Source organism: Adiantum capillus-veneris, chromosome 19 (assembly GCF_014529385.1).
Source record: "Adiantum capillus-veneris isolate H3 chromosome 19, ASM1452938v2, whole genome shotgun sequence".
Taxonomy (NCBI): domain Eukaryota; kingdom Viridiplantae; phylum Streptophyta; class Polypodiopsida; order Polypodiales; family Pteridaceae; genus Adiantum; species Adiantum capillus-veneris.
In genome coordinates, this window is record NC_140949.1 from 54,643,772 (window position 1) to 54,656,395 (window position 12,624).

Sequence of the window (12,624 nt, forward strand, 5' to 3'; positions counted from 1 at the left end):
AAATGGGCTATTCCACATGATTGTCCTCATCAACCGGACCTTTGTTCTGCTTCTTGGATTATTGAGATTAGACTATTTTTGTAAGCCTTTCCCCCACACGATAAAGAAAAATAAGAATTGGAAATTGTGTCAAGGCGTCGTCTCCGCACGTGGTGGAGAAGACACGATACCTAAGTCCTAGGATGAGGATAGGGATATGTGTGGAGAAGTATATGTGATTGCTTGAGAGATAACTTTAATAATACTAAAGAAAAAAGGAAGTAAACTATTCTAAAAAGGAAAAAGATGGAAACAACCTGATAATGCACACTTACAAGGGTATGCAACAATTTGCATGCTATTTTCAAATGCTTGAAATGTATTCTTGGTTTGACATGATTGAAATATTGTTTTCTAGTATCAAAGTACTACCTTGGGAAGGTGCATTTATCAAACGGTTCAATGCCGGGGTGGATTCTAGAGGGTTGATTTGTTGGCCGGAAAGTTGAAACCAATTTTATGTTTTTCAATAAGTCAAGTCGAAAATGAGAAAAGGGATTTCAATCTACAGAGTGGGGATCAAACTTGGGAATGAGGACTTTGTATAGCTATTAAATACACTCATCATAGGGGAACACTATGACGGCTGTGCTCGGCCATAACCAACAAAAAATCATCAATGACCTTGAACCAAGGGTGAACTAGAGAACACCCACTAGTTGACCCTGGAAGGTTGAGTTCGCATTTAGTGTGATGAATTCGACTAGAAATTTCAAAGAAATAAGGAAAGATATTTTGGGGTTAAGGGTTTTATAAGAGAAAAGTGAATGCTATAACCCCCTTGAGTTGGCATCAAAGAGTGGGAGGATTCTAGTCTTGGTGTCGGTCTCAAGCGGGAGGGATGTCAAGAATCGTGGTGTATCCATTTGGAGATGGTGCAACCGAATATCCCTGGCATGTATCTCATACGAGCCTCATACATGGTCCTTTAGCATGATGTATCCATAATCCTTTCTACGCATTGTAATCATAAATACCATTACTTGTAGCACCTCCACCATAAGCCTTTCTGTTTTCCTTCACTTGCTGCCTAGCCAAGCCCATGTGCTCTCACTGCAAACCTATACCCAAAATCTCTATAACTGGTTCAAAAAGTGACCCATACCCAACTCTTGAGCCCAAAGAGTATGACCTTCTAGACCTTCAACCTGCTCTTCAAACACCTACTCAATCACCATATCAGTGGACAAGAAAGACAAAAAAGGATCCCCCACCTCATCACCTACAAGGTTGGTAGCACCTTCCTCTTTGCATGTAGCCTCGCTCTCATAGGTTGCACCTATACCTACCTTCGTACATTCAATTGCCAGAGTCACATCTCCATGGCCACACACAAACACTAGAACTTTACAATGCACCATCACATGCTGATCAAGGCAAGGTGGACCCACCCCCTACATAGGTAAACCGCGTTGACACACCTCTGCTACTGTTTCTAGTTCCTACAAGTCATTCTCAAGAACCTATTCTTCAATCCAATCGGATGCACAATCAAACCATACCTTTGCATCTGCGTTAAGCTCCTCTTCGACCTCCAATTGGCTTGAATGAAACTTGTTCACATCTTCTTCCACTTCATTCACATGAAAAACATCATAAGTGTCATACCTTGAGGACCCAGATAATATCTATGTCCAAAACACTATTTAAAGCTTAGAGAACTTTTAGATTCCTCTTCTAAACTTGCTAGTTTTGGCACCTTTGCTACCTTTTTTGTTGCCATTTCTTGAACAAACACTTTGTCTTTAAGACCTGTCACACCATCTCCTCCTCTTGAGCGAGAAAACATGCCCCTTAGACCTCATAGGCACATGCTACATCTCCTCTAGCCTGGATTTACTTCCACAAGATTTTATCAAATGCATATCAACAAAAGGAGCCTTCACTGCTCGGTTCACATTTATCTCTTTGGGCTTAGGTCCATGCTTAGGTCCATTGGTCGTAAATGTAGACTACAAAAATCCCATCTCCATTTTCTTCTTCATTTTTTGACTCTTTGCTTTGGCGACTCTGACAACTTTTTCATAACTTATCGGATCTTCATAATCCACTTTCTCTCAAGCATGAGGATGCAAACAAGCTAGAAATTTATCCATCTTAAATTATTTCCCATTGATCACTTGGGTAATAGCTACCAAGTCCCACCAACATGATTTAAATCTATCAACAAAGGTATAGAGATCCTCACTTACATCTTGTTGCAAGCCTTTGATCTTTGCATCTTCTTTGATAGTAGACACCACCTTTTGAAATCTTTGTAGGATTGCTCATGAACCCCAATCCAATTGTGCTTGTATGCATCTTCTAATTCCCCTAGTAAACACACACAAACGAACCCAATCTGCAAACCATTGCTGATGTGCCCTTACCCAAACGACCCAAATGACACACAATCAACCACCAAGAATGTCATCATGGCTTTGACCCTTTTCCCTTTAGAGCCCCTTATACAATAAGTATGCAACTCTATATCCACCAACATACATGAATGCTTTCAAAACCTGTTGTTTAAGCTATCACACATCTTTGTGTGCATCAAAAACACCAACCATATCATCAACTTCATCCATATTAAAGAATTTTGAAGCTATCTCCTATTCCATATCATCGTCATTGTCAACTTCTGTAGCTATAGATTCATGAGTTTGGAAGACATCATAGTGCTTTTGTGCTACTCTTGTTGCAATGTTCACTGGCTTATGGATATGTCTCATGTTGCAAAAAACATAGACTAAATCAGCAGCCCGTTAAGGGTGAAACCGGTTTCATTTCTTGGTATGCATAAAGTTAAATGCCAACCAATTTCTCTCACAATTTCCACTTGAGATAAAACCCTTGCTGCAATCTGTTGCAGCTCCACTTTCTCCCCACCATAGTCCTTACACTATAGAGGCGCACTTGTGTGTGCAATGGCATCTATATGCCATGGATCTTGGAACATACCAGTTCTATTAGCATAATCAAATCGCTGATGAAAAGCAAGTTTTCCATCCTCCTGTCCCAACAATTGAGAGCATACTGTTTGGAAGTCGGTCATGACTTCTTTGTTAGACAATTGTTGATTCATTTGGAATTTGGGATCCAATACAAATGCAACGATGTATGCAACTGCACCCATCGATTGTTGGCAGTTCTAATTATTATAGCTTTGTCCTTTACACCAAAGCCAACATGCTCTCTTACTTTGCATAATGCCTATGACATATACCAATAAATTGGACCAAAGATGGAAGATTCTTTGTCAACTATTCTCAAAATATCTACAAATGGTTTGTCCAAAGTGACAATTCTCTCTACGTTGCACCAAAAAACTAGTAAGTTCAAGCTATGCACATCTTGTAGTTGCCTCTTGGTAGCTAGGATACTTGTTGAGCCATGTATCCCATCGTCTATCAGCTACCATTTCACGCTTCACTTCTTGCAAGGTGGCAAGAACATAGTATGCGGTTGCAAACCTTGTCGCACAAAATATCTGTAAAGTTTTATTGTGTGATTTTGTTCAAAAAAGAGCATATGAAAATTGATGCTCTCTAATAAATTTCACCACATGGTTTACATCCAGTAGTGTTTATTTTATGATGCTCATTTTAACAATGTCTTTTTAATAGCAAATTAAGAGTGTGAGTTGCACATGATGGCACCCAAGTAATCTCTGGGTACTTAACTTGGATAGCCCTCACTACAGCCTTGTAATTGGATGCGTTATCTTTGATGATTGCAATCACATTCTTTGGCCCACCTACCCTTGCTATGGCACGCTCGTATATCCTTGCTAGATGATCGCTGGTCTTATCTTTCAAAGAGGAGTCAATGGCTTCACTAAACATGGACCCTCTAAGGTTGATAAGCCTCACATTGATTAGACTCTTCTTCTGACAATTGGTCCATCCATCCAACCCTATGGTGCAACCATATGCATGAACAAAGTCTACCATCATGCACTTGAGGATGGCTTCAGTATTGTCTTTCACTTTATCTAGATACTCTGTGCGCGTCTTATTATAATCAAGAAGAACAAACCCTTTTTTGGTTGTGCTTATTAAAGCATCTTGAAATATGGGATTGCGCATAACATTGACTAATATACTATACGCTACAAAAGTCTGCATCCATTTCAAGTGAAACTCAAGCAACCATTGCTTATCTAATGCTTCATATAGAGTCTATCCAATGGATGATTCTTTACCAACTTTAGTTGTGCTAGGATCTGCTACTGATGACATTGAATCATGTCCATGAAAAGGAGTTGATTGGGGAGTGTGACCATTTGCTTGTGTAGGCACATACTCTGTTCCCTCATTCGCAACAGACATTTCAACATCCATTGCAACTTGTTTGGCAGCAACACTTTTCTTTTTAGCTGCAAGAATTTTCTCTGCTATGCGAGCATACTTTAGTAATCAAGCATGAATATCTCTTGGCGGAGTCGTACTTTTTGACACATTACTATGGATTTTAAACAGATGCTCTTTGATTCTAGTCTCATTACCACTGAGCTCGTAGCCGCAGGTCCTGCATTTCAACCGAGATGTATCCTTCTTTGCACACAGCTCGTGGACGTAACTCCAGTTGTGTCCTTTCACCATGCTCACATATGAATTTAATCTTCTAGCAACAACAAATCTAGCTATCAATTTTAAGGTCTTTTTTTTTTTAAAGAAACAAACTACACAAGCAATGCTCTATCAATCAATCTAGTGATCAAAATCTCTCCACATTATCAATTAGACTCACGCTACATTATCAATCAACAATAAGCAATAATAGTCTTAACGTTCTTCATGTATAGACTCATTTCCATCAAATTATCTTTTCAAATGCAAAATAACTCCATCACTTAAAACAAAACGTTTCAATCACAATGCTCACATTACACTACATCAATTTATCTAAAGTGCAAGCTTTTGGCTTTCACACATTACAATAATCGATAATCTTAATCACTTATTAAAAACAATACAAATAAATCTCATCATCACGTTGCACTATATTGATCATTGATTTATCTAAAGTACAAGTTTACGACTTTCACACATTACGATAATCGATAATATTAATCAATTCTTGCAATTGATTCTCATTGTAACATGAGGATTAATTGCAAACGTTGAGGATTGTCATAACTATTTGAATTGCGAACATGAAGTTCTCACACTCCAAGGTAGATCTTTGATCACTTACCTATCTATAGTTGTTGCACGTGTACGATCACACAATACAATAGATGTAGCAATCCAAATAAAGATAATTAAATATCAATGTATTTGAACATGAGATTCCTAAATTTTAATTCTATTGAGAGCATAGTGTGATGACTCTACACAGGACAAAAACATTTCTACATATGTTCACTTTGAAGTGAGAAAATATATGCACATCAAAATCAAATAGACATAAATAAAAGTGAGAAAATATATGCACATCAAAATCAAATAGACATAAATAAAAGTGACTTCTATTCTATTATATTTTGCAGACTAATTACCTTATGTGCAAGTACACTCTGCAAACAACGGCAACCTCTAAATTATATCACTATTTCACTTCCACATGTCAGTAAATTGAGCACGTAGCAAGTGACTCGTATACAATAAACACCTTGTATGAGTGAGAAAATGAGCTCTACACAACATACAAAGCTTACACAATTTGACGCAAAAAAAGTTTTAATAAAATTTAATAAAAAATTAAATTGATTTTAAACAAAAGTAATATTACTAAGAATAATGGTCTCAACAAGGTGCGCTGCCGCTATATATAGTTTTTTCTTAAATCAGTGTATTCTTCGATCAAAAAATACTTTGTACAATCTAATTTTCAATCAAAAAACTAGGAAAATATATGATTGTTCATTTTTGTTGATGTTTCATTGTATAATACGCTTGTAAATGGAGTATTAATGTATCTCATATAATGTATAATGCAACTTACCCATTCATTGACTCCTTGCATAGCATCCCTCCCTAGGTTAAACCCCCTCCTCACACTTGGCTATCCTTCTCACCCTTGAGTGGCCCTCGCCTTGCCCAGACTCCCAAGGGCTTCCAAGCCCGCATTCCTCCTCTTATCTCCCATGCAACCTCCCTCATACATATGTGGTGCTCCTCTTTTCCTATGCCAAAATCACCAAACTTCTACTACAGATGGAGACCGAGCTTCACCACAACATAATTTTCTCTCAATAACTCCAACTTCCAAGTGCTAAACCATAAAGATCAACTTTCAAAGCACCTCACGTTCTTCAAAAACAAGGGTCAGATTCGCACTTTAGAGGCTTTAAAGCTCTCCATCTAGCAGAGTCATAAGTCCATGACTGACCCTCTTAATGTTCCGTTTGGCATACACAACCCAATGATACCTATTGCACCCGCATCAAGTATCTGCCCAAACAATTTTCCATATCCCTACTAGCTTCCACACACCTGCTTCTTGCACGTCCATGCACCCACCATCTTTGGTTGCACCAATGGTACCAAAAGTTTGAAATTGTAACACTATGGTATAGCCGACGATACCTATGTCAATTGCAAGTACCCGAATGAATGTCTTACACACCTATTTTGGGGCTCTTCGAAAATCAGAGTTTTCACAGGCTATGTTTGCAAGTAGGTGTACACACATTTGGGAACTCCCTTCTTTAGATGGGACCTAGCTATGGGATCTAGACACATCGACAATATGGGTCTCTTGACGGACATCTGCATTGTAAGAGCTACTGTGCTGAGAGAAAATTGGCACTCCATAATTGAGCTACTTTTTCAAAATAAGTGTGATCCTCTCGACACCAATGTTGTTCTAGAAATTTGTTGGTGCAAACAACTCCGTTAAAAAAGCTAAAATTGCAAGCTTCGCATGTAAAGGTAGTCGAGGAGATGCGACCCCCTTTGATGTATTTGTGCAAAGGATATGCCATGGTAGTTTCTAACCTTCTGTGTTTAATACAATTCAAGCTCAACTCAGCACTTTTTTTTAAAAAAAAAAATTCCCTAATGCATAATCTCCCCCACATGGCACTCCACTCCCTTTTCCTTCTCAATCTTTCGAAAGATTCCAACCCAACTAATTTAATTAAATGACTCCCCAGAATCATAGGCACGCCAAGCTTATAAGTACTTTGATGCTTAAAGTTAATTGGCCTAAAAATGTTATCACAACAAAGTTAGAGCTTGGTCGCATGTCTTGCCCGTCTCACTCCTTAGCCGGTTATGAATAGGTAACTTAATTAGAGAGAAAGAATGCAACTGCATCACCTCATAAGCTATGTTTGGGTCTCATAAATAACAAAGTATGTAATAATTGGGTTAAAAGAACAGAGATTCTCACTAAATGAGAGCAACCACCCTACTTGTAGAACCCTCTCCCTTTGAACTCCTTTCACTTGAGAAGTTGAACCACTCTATACAGGTAATCATTTGGTGAACGAAAACCAAGTGACTAGGCAAGCTTACTACTTGGCAACCTTGCATGACTAGGCTCTTATTTCATGATAGCTACTTCATAGATGCTTGCTCCTTGGAAACCACGCGCCTAAATGCTTGCAGCTAGGGTGACAGTTGTAAGGTCTCTACCACCCTTGGAGAGGGGATTCCTATGTAAAGCAATACATATCAGGCCATTCTAGCCATATACAAAAAGTTACTATTTTTGGTATTTTTTCCATCTGTGATGAGCTAATGATAAATATACTGTTGTAAGATTTTCAAAAATGAAAATTTTCACTTTTTTGTCATTATTGTCCAAAAATAGAAAGTTTTGAGGTGCTTACATCCACCTAGACGCGACCGTCTCATCATAATCTACCCCGTCCTGAATTTCCATAAAAACAGCTATTTGTCTCGAAAACTGTTAAATATAGCAGGTGTGTGTATCTGACACCTTAGTCTGTAGTCCTCAAGCTCTTCTTTTAATAGCAAGTTTCAAAATTAAATTTTCATAAGCTAAGATCACTTTAGACAATTAAATCTCATCCTAATGTTAACAAATTAAACCTTAAGACTAAGGTATGCATGTTAATGCACATGTATGTGCATTTGTATGTATGTGTATGTGTATGTATGTTCATAAATGACCCATGGCCATAGAGCATCTCTTATGGTATGTTGACTCTAAGCATCAGTAAGTACATGAGGTGTATCATTAAATTAGGTAAAAGGGGACACCTCTAGTGGTTAGTGAGAGGCTTGTGACACCTTCTTTTGGCAAGAGGGGGCAAGCAAGGGAGGGATGGGAAAGCCTTTGCCATCAAGCAACCCCTTAAATCTATATAAGGGGCATTCATAGTCAATTTTACACACTTAGCACACTTGGGAGAAGATAGCTCTACTGCTGTGGCAATTAACTTGGTGGCTTCTACATCAAAGCTTTGAGAGATCAATAACTTCAAATCACATTTGGGTAATGTAAATCTATTGTTTAATCAAGATATTGTCAATCTCTTCTCTCAATTGGAATCCTTTCCAATTGCTTCCATATATTATCATTCAATTGGAATCCTTTTCAATTGCTATCATATTGCCATTCAATTGGAATCCTTTCCAATTGCTACTCTTTTATCAAATGCTATACTCTTATTATCTATCCTCAATTGGAAATCAACAATCATTATACCAATTTTATAGTAATTTCTTTACATTACAAAATAATGAAGGTCTCACTACTCGATTGCATAATCAATTGTGGTGATTGCATGCACAATTCTTCATCAATGTAACCGAGATGCTTGCATGAATTAGCTTATCATGTTCAAGAATTTTGTCCAACTAAAATGATGGATCCTTCTTGTAAGTAGATATAAGTGATTAATCATGTGATTAGTGTATGGGTTATAACACATGTTTATCATAAGATTATGGAAATATTAAGCAAGCGTATGTTTTTGGTTTGATGTGTGGAATAACCCTATATGTTTTGGAATGAAAATACCTTGAAAATACTTATATTCATTTGCTCTACTTATACTTTAGCTTACAACTTCTCAAGTTAAGTTAAATATCTATTAGTGGGAATGGCACCGAAAAGAACTCGCTATGGTGAATCACACGATCACGAGGCTGGAACCAATGATGGTAAAGGCAAAGGAAAGGCCCGAATGAATGAGGATGTTCCACTTATCCCACGAAGTGACGTTATTGCTCAAGAATAGGTAGGAAATTTCCTTTTGTTCCTTGCATCACGAATAGATAGGAAGGGAAAAACTACCTAAACATTGGGTCATTCCCAATTTGAAACTACATAAATTGAATTTGTTACTTTTCTTGAGTTGTAATAATAGGGAGAGATTGTTTGGAAAGTAGTTTGTTTGCTCATAAGAAAGAAATGTTTGCCTTAGTAGAAGAACTGTCGAATCTTCTTCATTCGAAAATCCTATACTGATATAGGCAAAACTTCTTTTGATATCTAGGGAGGAGAGCTTAGCAGAGTGAATGCTAAACCAGTGCATATGGTTGCATACATCTTGCGGGTTGGTGCCTAGGTTTCAAGTTAGTCACTACGGGTTTTGTACCCAAGTTGCAAGACAATTTAGTTGTACGGGCAACTAAAGATACTAAGAGCAATAAACTCTTGCCAGGCGGAGTGAACTATTGGGGTTTGGATATTTTAATGAAGAAGAGTCGTATGTTGTTTTTCTTCTAGATAAGATTGTCTTGGTGTCAATTTGATAATGGTTGAAGGGTTGTCTTAACAAAATTGTGATGGAAATCATAAGGAAAAGGACTTTGTGTATGAACAATCATGTTGTAGTAATTAGAAAACAAGAAAAACAAAGTGTGAGTGTGCGGGTGGAAAGTGGGGACTGGCTCAGCTTGCCAGTCAATGATGGGTGATCTCAATTAGTCGAGAAAATCTCCGCTCCTCATTGATAGAAGAAGCGAAACTATAGACTCATTGTGCTATGAGTTGAGAAGTCCTAATTGTACGTGCCTCTGAAAACTATGGGAAAAAAGGAATTTGCGGTTTCTCTCTTTTGGAAGGTGAGGATTAGGAATGTTAGATTATTGTGTTAGTTCATGCTTTCCCTGTGAGACACGGCTAGGAAACCCTTGTCAATGGCTCGAACTCAAGTTACTTGGTGACGAGAGTTTGTCCATTAGAAATCTTGTCTATGTGACTATGCTTTCCTCAATCGATTAGGCCTAGCGACCTGTCAAGTACCCTCCTTTTGCCAAATGGATACGGTAATGGGGTGGGGACCTCACAACAGTGTATTTGTTTTGTAAACTATTTGGATAAAAGATACTCATCACTGGGCCATCAGACCATAGGCTAGTACATTAGTGCCCACACGGAGGGGGTAATCCTCGTCACTGTCACACATGGTCAACCAAGGGGGATATAAGGCCCAAATTTGGGGGCACGGAGTGGCTTGATCTAAGAGGTCCAATCGCGTGGTAAACTACGGGTGAACTAGGGGGTGAACTCGGGGCAAATATGGCGCTCAGGTTTCAACCCTATTTCACTCGCCTCATGGGATGTGGGTCAAACCTAAGACCTTTTGATTGCCGGACGAATGTCCTACCACCACACTAGGATGTGTCACTGCCCATGTTGGCATGACACATGATCACACCCTAGTTTACCTATGCCTAGTTCAACCATAGTTTACCCCTAGTTCACCCTTAATTCACCTCTAGTTCATTAAATGATCCGACGGCTGAGATTAAGGTTGTCTCGCCCCCCCAAATTTGGGCCCTAGATCCCCTCTGGACCATATGTTTGTGCCTTATAGTAATGAGAGGGGGTAATCGCAAGAGAAATACTGAAAAGATTGATTTGCTTGACGTGTTTCATGGACATATATGCAGGGTGGGGGACAATAGTTTTGTTTTGTAGTTTCACCTCTTCTCGCACCTCTTTTAGGTGTAATTAGTGGAGACCAGAGGGGGTAACTCAAAACAATTACCCCCCTCTCCGGAGACCCCTCCTACACATTTTATATCCTTGGATTATCTCTTTGTTGGATTGAATATGGGAGATAAGTCTATGGTCATGCAAGGCTTCGTTCCTAGTTACATCGCCCGACCGTCTCTGACAGCAGAGCACTCTCCACCAGCACAATTATGTTACTATGCCTAAAAAAGCACAGTTTCAAATTATGCCGGTCCCTTGCCGATCAGCGCTCTTTTTCTCTCCCATATCTACACCTCGCTCTCCCTCTCACTTCTTGTTGTTTCCCGTGACACTCTGAGCCTCTATACTTGCCGTAGTCAAAACGTGTTGATGCTTACTGATAACTAAGCCTTGTGTGGGCATGCCCTAATTGTGATCCCTGTGTATATACTACTATATGGTATATTTCATGTTTCTTGTGAATACAATGATAAGAGGATTGTCTCCAATGCCCCATGGCCCCCATCATGATACGTGCCACATGCCATGATCCCAAGAAGGCATCAAAAATACTTTTCTAGTTCTTGGCCTGTCACATGAGGAAGGCCATACAATTGCTTACCACTTTCGGTTCAACTCAAAATCTATACTATATATAATGGAGCTTAAAATTTTCAAGGAAGGAGAGGGAATACAAGTGTCACACTTTGGTTCATTTTGAAAAAAACCTTTAAAAACATTTAATTTAAAATGCAAAAGTAAAGCAGTAAGTACTATGATGATAGAAAATGATAAGACTGAGTTCCGAGTTGAGTTCTGTCTAAAAGTCAAGAAACTTAGTACGCTATCTCTAATTATATAATTTTCTATTTATAGTAATTGGCAGGGCCATGCCTTTCACTCCTAAGGGTGACTACTTCTGCTTTTGTGAAGAGTGGCCCTACTTTGCATGTTGCAGCCATAAAGAACTCCCTTTTCCTTTTTGCACTTTTCCTTTTTGCACAAATACACACATAGCCTTGAAATTTATACTTGACCTTCAAAAAATATAAAACTTTCAAAGATTCCACGCAGTGTATAATGTTGAGCTAAAATATCACACTTGGCATCTTAATGTATAGTTTTCCTTTTGGCCTCCAGAATGTGCATATTACACATTGTAGATTTGCACAAAGGGCCAAAGTTGAATGGTCCCAAAGTCGAAGTGGCACCGCTTTACACCTAATGTGAGACAACATGAGCGTGCTGAGAGAGAGAAAGAGAGAGAGAGAGAGAGAGAGAGGTATTGAATATGGCTTGCTAAAAAGGTTCTTTTTAATAATAAATTTTTTTTAAAAAAAAGTGCACAATGAAACTCTTCTAAATTTTAGGTCAAAATTGAAAGAACGGTTGGTATTTACACTAACAATTGCAAAAAAAATTTGATTTTCTTCAAGGCAAGGTTGGAATCTAGCCAAAAATTTACAATTTCAATAGTAAAAATACAATAAACCTTGCTTTATGCATACATTGAAAATTTTAAATAGCCTTCATGACCGTAGAAAAGATGAATGCCCAGTACATCCATGATCACTTTCTCACCACCCCAAGGACATGAGAGAGAGAGAGAGAGAGAGAGATTTTAATGTCAAAAGGACACATCAAGAGACCTCAAATCTCTATCTAAACTTAAGACCTGGTATTAAAGAGGAAATTGTCATAAGCAATCTACCCCACTCAAAGATTATTATAGTTTCCTCTTCTTAATAATCATTGACA